Raw genomic sequence first — 7,500 nt, 5'->3', positions numbered from 1 at the left:
CCGTCCTCCCAACCTTCTCCTCCTCCCTTCTTTCCCCCCTCCTTCGCCTCCTCCTCTCTCTTCTTCCTCCTCCTCCTCCTCCTCTTATTTTCCTCTCTCTTCCCCCTCTCCTCCTCCTTTTTTTTCCCCCTTTTCTCCTCTTTTCCCTTTCTTTTTCTTTTCTCTTTCCCTTCTTCTTTCTTTCTTCTTTTTTTTCCTCCTTCCTCTTCCCTTCCTTTCTCTTCTCCCCTACTCCTCTCCTTCTCCTCTCCTCCCCCTCCCTTCCACCATCCTCCTTTTTCCTCCCCCCTCCTCCTCCTCCTCCTCCTCCTCCTCCTCCTCCTCCTCCTCCCTCTCCTCCTCCTCCTCCTCCTCCTCCTCCCGTCCCGTTCGTTTCCAACAAACGCAGACTGTTGTCGTGTGCCAGTCACCCTCCTTGGACCGCCCGACACCAACACCATGGACAAAAGGACTGCAAAGGAGCCGGTGCAGCAAAACCTTAAATGGTACAATGACCAAGAGCAAATACATGTCCTATCCCCCTCCCCCCCTAAAAAAAGGAAGCATAATAGTAAAGAGAAATATAAAGATACCCTTTCTGCACGTATATTTAGTTGCGTGTATGTATGTATGTGTACATATATACATTCATAGGTAGATATGTGTATCATAGATATTTGTTTATTTATGAAAAAAGAAGAAGAAGAAGAAGAACACGTAGAACAATAGAGACGAGAAAAATCGCCCGCAGGAACGAATCATAAACTCCGTCATCCGCAGAAACAAAAGAGCATCTACGGCGGCGCAACAGAATCCCAAATGATCATTAGGCTTTCCTTCTCATCATCTCCGGAGAGAAGTTCCAGCCCGGCTACGTGGGATCAAACACCAGTTCATGAATTATTCAGACGAATCGACCTGGCTTGTAAGAGTCTGACTTAACCCACTCGGAAAGCCAGTCAGAGCTGGGTCAAACCAAAACACCTTTTCTCTGGCTTGTAGGGTAATGGGCCTCCCTCTGCTCTTACATTCGATTTCTTTTAAGGGGGTGTTGTTTCTATCGATCTTGTTTGTTTACTTACTGTGCAATATTCCCCCACGGACAGAAAGAAGAGGAGGAAAACGAAGTGGAGGAGAAGGAGGAGGAAAACGAGAAAGAGGAGGAGGAGAAGGAGGAAGAGGAGGAAGTGGAGGAGGAGAAGGAGGAAGAGGAAGAGGGTGAGGTGGAGGAGGGGGAAAAAGAGGAGAAGAAGAGAAGGGGAAAGAGTAGGAAGAGAAAGGGGAAGGAGGAGGAGGAGAAGGAATAAGAGGAGAAGAAAGAGGACAAAGAGGAGTAGAAGGAAGAGGAAGAAGAGAAAAAGGAGGAGAAGACTGAGGAGGAAGAGAAGGGGAAAGGAGGAAGAGGAAAAGGATAAAAAAGTAGAAGGATGAGAAGGTGGAGGAGGAGGAGGAGAAGGAGGAGAAAAAGAAGAACAAGGAGGAAGATGATGATGATGATGATGATGAGAAAGGAGAGGTGGAGGAGGAAGAAGAGAAGGAATAGAAGGAAAAGAAGAAAAATTAGACACACACACACACACACACACCCACACACACCAACAAACACACACAAACAAAAACATATATATATATATATATATATATATATATATATATATATATGTAATGTATATATATGTATATGTATATATACATTAAAATAAATAAATAAATATAAATTCATACATATAAATAGATAGATCATAAATCAATCAATCAATCAATAAATCATATATATATATATATATATATATATATATATATATATATATATCTATATATATTATATATGTTGTGGGGTGTTGTGTGTGTGTGTGGTGTGTGTGTGTGTGTGTGTGGTGTGTGTGTGTGTGTGAGAGTGTGTGTGTGTGCGTGTGTGTGTGTGTGTGGGGTTTGTGTGTGTGTGTGTGTGTGTGTGGTGTGTGTGTGTGGTGTGTGTGTGGTGTGGGGTGTGTGTGTGTGGGGTGTGTGTGTGTGTGTTTTGTGTGTGCGTGTGTGTTTGTATGTATATATACATATACATATATACATATGAATAAAAAACTATATATACATATATACATATGAAAAAATAAATCAATATATATAAATCAATATATATATATATATACATAAATATATATATATATATATATATATATATATATATATAAAATTTTAATATATATATATAGTATATACATACTCACAATACCCCAAAATAAACATATATAAAAAACACAAACACACACACACATGATTATATAAATTTTATATATATATATATATTTTATATAATATATAATATATATAGATATAGATATAGATATAGAAGAATAATTTTATATATACACACATATATATATATATATATATAAAATATATTATAATATATATATAAAATATATACATACACACACACACACACCACACACACACACACACCCCACACACACACACATATATTATATAAATATATATTATATATATATATATATATATATTATATATATATATGTTGTGGTGGTGTGTGTGTGTGTGTGGTGTTTTGTGTGTGTGAGTGTGTTGGTATATATATATATATATATTTTATATATATATATTAAAATATAATATATATATATATATATATACACCACACACACATATATGTATTTATATATAACATAACATACATACATATATATATATATATATATATATATATATATATATATATATATAATATATGCATGTATTTGTATATACTGCACACACACACACACACACACACACACACACACACACACACACACACACACACACACACATGCGCATGCCACATATATACATACATATATGTACATAAAAATACAGATATATACAGAAATAAACATATACATATGGATTTATATGCTTATTCACACACACACACACGCATACGTGTATATCTATGTGTATTTCTATATATACATTCGCATACCATTTGTCTAGAGTTATTCTTATTTGTGTGGGTTTGAATTCTCTCTACACACTTAATATATAATTGGTGGCAGCGGTGGGATGAACTTGCCCCCAAATTTTTTTGGAACAATGACATGTTGCTTATCATATCATTCATATAAGCCGTGCTTGTACTGTTTTTTGTTTGGCAAATGGCGCACTGGTCATCGCAACAGTTACACAGCAATAGCAGTGACTAGTACTTCAGCCAAGAAGGTAAGTCGGCAATAGACTTGACATACCTGTGTCACTCCCCCTTAATTTCAATGTGAATATAATCATATTGATGAAATATTTATGTTTATATATACAATTCTTTAATGAAAAAAGAAACTCCCTTACACAGTCATACTGTTTAATTACCCTTTCTCGCCAGGGGCATCAGTCAATTGGTCCCTTGCAGAGTCGTCATCCCATCTCAGCTGTCCTGCCTAATGGCCTCGCCTCCTAGCAGGGAACAATGCTTGACATCTTGGACATCTGGCCCTCACTGTGAACTCATTATTTTGTTACTACATCCAGACTAGGTGTGTCAACCTTTAGCGACTTATCTCCATTGTCATGAGCTTTGTGCATTGTCGACGTGTTAAATATATTCCTGATCACATCCGTTGTATAGCGCGAACTTTGTGATTTTATATCACTTTGCCTATATTGCGATTACCTGTGGTATAATGGGGATAGTATTTCGGTATTATATATATAAAATAATATAAATATTAATATTAATTTTAAATATAATAATTAATATTTTAACACACCACACACAACACCCCCCAATTATTGTATATAATATGTATTATACATATATATATATATATATATATATATATAAAAATATTCATCAATTTAACGGTAGGTTCATGTTGAGCCGCCGTGGTCCAGCAGGAACTCAATTGCGTTTTCAAAGTTGTGATGTCTTTTGGGGTGAGTAGTGGAGGGTCCCCAGTTCCTTTTCCCCGGAGAGTGCCCGGGGGTACCTTTTTTTTTTGGTAATCATTTTCTTTATTTTTTTCGGGCTTGGGACCAGCACGACTTTGGGGTGGTTGGCCACCCCGTAGCTAGGAGGCAACGAGGTGAAGTTCCTTGCCCAAGGGAAACAACGCGGCGGTCGGTGGGGCCCGAACCCTCGAACTCAGATTCCCGTCGTGACGTCTTGAGTCCACGCTCAAACCCATTCGGCCCCCCGCGGCCCCAATTTATATATATAATATATATATATATATTATATATATATTATATAATTTTATATAAAATATTCCCCAAAAACTCAAACACACACACACACGCACAGCACACGCACACCACACCCCCACCACACACACACGCACACACGCCCCACGCAACGCACACGCACACGAAACGCACCCCAACACACCACACCCCACACAAAACCCCACACACACACACACACAAAAACAACACACACAAACACCCCACACACAACCACATATAAAATTTATATATTTTATATAATATTTTGTTATATATTATACATATATTATATAATATAATATATTATTATAATAATATTTGTGTGTGGGGTTTTGTGCGTGTGGGGTTGTGTGTGTGTGGGTGTTGTGTGTGTTGTGTGGTGTGTGGTGTGTTGTGGGGCACAGACACACAGACGAACATATATACACATATTTTTATTACATATATTATCTATTATCCTCTACTTATATAATAAAATATATAATAATATATGTTAATATATATATATATATAAAATTAATTTTAAATTATATATATATATTAAAATTTATATATATGTGGTGTTGTTTGGTTTGGTGTGTGTGGGTGTGTGTGTGTGTGTGTGTGTGTGTGTGAAAGTGTAAAATTGTGTGTGTACACATCCAAACACAAGCAAACCCACACAGCACACGTGCAAACAACACTCAATATCAAATCAACGCTTGCTTCCCTCACACCCTCCTCCCCCTTCATCCCCCCCCCCCCCCCCCCCGCGCTCCCCCCCTCCCCGCCCGCCGCTCGTGTCAAGGGAAAGTGCTTTCGCAGAATCCTATCCCCGACATGATCTGTCACGCGCGCGGATCAAGCGAATATCAAATTGGTTGATGCTCCTGTACACAGGCTAATCATTCATGCATTTGCAACCTGCGACGAGTTGATAGTTTTAGCTCGTTTTTTTTATCGAACAAGTTAATTCAGATTGTGTCGCCTCTCCAGCTGCCTCGGGGTGATTGTGTTTGTGTACACGGAGAGTGCGCAGTTTGCTAATGGTGGAGGTTGGGTGGTGTGCAATTACGCTTGTGTTCATGTAAGGGGATATGAATAAGAGCTTTCTGCATGCATATATATAATATATTATATTATATAATATAAATATATATATATATATATATATATGTGTGGTGGGTGTTTGTGTGTGTGTGTGTGTGTGTGTGTGTGGGGTTGTGTGTGTGTGGGTGGGTGTGTTGTGGGGTTTTGTTGTTGTGTTGTTGGTGTGTGTGTGGTTAGGTGTAAGGGGGTGATGCTAAATGATGTCTTTTTTGAAGCATAGTATACATTAATGATTTTGAGGCAGTAAATGCCTATGGAGATATTACATATATCTCTACATATATGTTTATTTAAGTCTTTATTAATATTCCTAGGAATTTTTCGAAGAAAGCAAACACGAAACCAAACAAATTAAAACACATTAGATAAAAAACGACGAATTTCAATTTGAACATTTGTCACTGAAAGCACTGAACAAATGTTATCCCCGCTGGTACTCTTTTGCACAAAAAAAGATAACTGGCAACCGCCGCGCAGCTGTCTGGTAAGTCCTACGAGACAGAGAAATCAAACAACTTTCAGTAGCGATTTGACTAGTGTGGGAAGAGTGTAGTCGCACGCTTTCTGCGTAGAAAAAATCCTCTCGATTGTAAATATCCCTTCGCATTAGCGAATGGACGGTCTAAGTTCGGTGTGCCTCGAACTCTTGTGTATTCTTCTGCAAGATATGTATAGTTTTTTTTCTTTCTTTCTGAACTTGCTACAGAAAGTGGTGTTGACTTACTGAATAAATAATTGCTGTCGTTTTCTTCAGGAGAGATTTGAAGGGTTAGTTATATTTTTTTGTCTGTCTGTCTGTTTCTGTCTGTCTGTCTGTCTCTCTATGTATCTATCTGTTTGTCGTTGTCTTTTGTCTGTCTGTTGTTTTTCTGTCGTCTGTCTGTCTTCTGTCTGTTTTTTCTATTTCATCTATTATTATCATCATCTATCTATCTGTTATTTTCCTATTGTCTATCTCTCCCCTTTCCCCTGTCCATTGTCCCCTCCGTTTCCTTCTTTTTTTTTTTTAAACCCCCCCTTTTTTTTCTGGTCCTCTTCTTTTTTCCTCTCTCTCCTTCTCCTTCCCCTTTCTCTTCCTTTCCTCTTCTCTTTTTCTTCCCCCATCCTTTTCTTTTTCTCCTCCCTTTCCCCCCCCCTCTTCTCTCTCTCTCTCTCTCTCTCTCTCTCTCTCTCTCTCTCCCTCTCTCTCTCTCCCTCTCTCTCTCTCCATTCTCTCCTCTCTCTCTCTCTCTCTCTCTCTCTCTCTCTCTCTTCTCTCTCTCTCTCTCTCTCTCTCTCTCTCTCTCTCTCTCTCTCTCTCTCTCTCTCCCTCTCTCTTTCTCCCCCTCCCTCTCTCTTTCTCTCTCTCTCTCTCTCTCCCTCTCCCTCTCCCTCCCTCCTTCCCTGTCTCTCTCCCCTCCCTTTCTCTCTCTCTCCCTCTCCCTTTCTCTCTCCATGAAGGTGTACACTGAACGTAACTCTTCAGGCAAATATTGTTGATGTTTGATTGATTGCCTTTTTAAATCACTAAAATTCATCCAGTAAGGTATATGTTCTGACCTCTTTCCATGGTCTTTTGCAGGGTATGTACATGTCTGTAAAATAATTGTTCAGTTTCTCTCTCTCTTTCTTTCTCTCTCTCTCTCACTTTCCCCCTCCTATCTCCTTCCACCTTTCTGTAGGTGTTTTCTTGCCTCTCCTTCCCCCATCCCCACACATTCTGTCACTGGTTGTGATGTGTCTAAGATACATTGTAATGTTCACAAGTTAAACATATAAAGTCTCTAACCTGTTTCTTTAGTTAGAACATTCCACAGCATAGGCTGCGATGATAACACATCTGTACATACTTTATGTTTTCCTTGTAAAAAGCAATATTTACTCAAGTTTAATAATCTGTTGATCATGGAATCGAAAAATCAGGCTGAGAGGTTTCAAATTTATTCCAGAACTTTGCCCAGCTTGAGATGGACGTTTTTTTTTTATTAATTAATGTTTCATACCAGTCTTCTCTGATTTAACAGTTAAGTTCGTTTTGCGTTCAGATTGTATTTTGTTGACGTTTGATTTACGTTTTAGTTATTTCTTGTCTTTGCTTTATTTACGTGTGTTTGTTTTTTGTTTACAGCTAATATATATATCTGCGTGTGTTTGTTTATTTATTTATTTATTCATCTTTACTTATCTGAATCAATTTGTTTAGTCAACTGTGTATTCATTCATTCATTATTACATTTA

General features: G+C 38.0%; 1 protein-coding gene across 2 annotated transcripts in view; it reads left to right on the top strand.

Annotated features, from left to right (window-relative positions):
• The first annotated feature begins 5,803 nt into the window (after window positions 1–5,803).
• The window catches only part of LOC119583293 (zwei Ig domain protein zig-8-like), a 42,913-nt gene continuing 41,216 nt past the window's right edge, over window positions 5,804–7,500 (top strand). Inside the window, exon 1 of one of the 2 annotated variants that reach the window (XM_037931781.1) lies at window positions 5,804–5,872. The gene's annotated coding sequence lies outside the window, so the exon portion shown is untranslated. Of the gene's footprint in view, window positions 6,052–7,500 lie in introns of both variants that reach the window. The other variant, XM_037931768.1, reaches the window with a different exon arrangement.

The sequence above is a fragment of the Penaeus monodon genome, chromosome 2, assembly GCF_015228065.2.
Source record: "Penaeus monodon isolate SGIC_2016 chromosome 2, NSTDA_Pmon_1, whole genome shotgun sequence".
NCBI classification, from domain to species: Eukaryota; Metazoa; Arthropoda; class Malacostraca; order Decapoda; family Penaeidae; genus Penaeus; species Penaeus monodon.
This window is presented reverse-complemented; position numbering and strand designations above follow the sequence as displayed.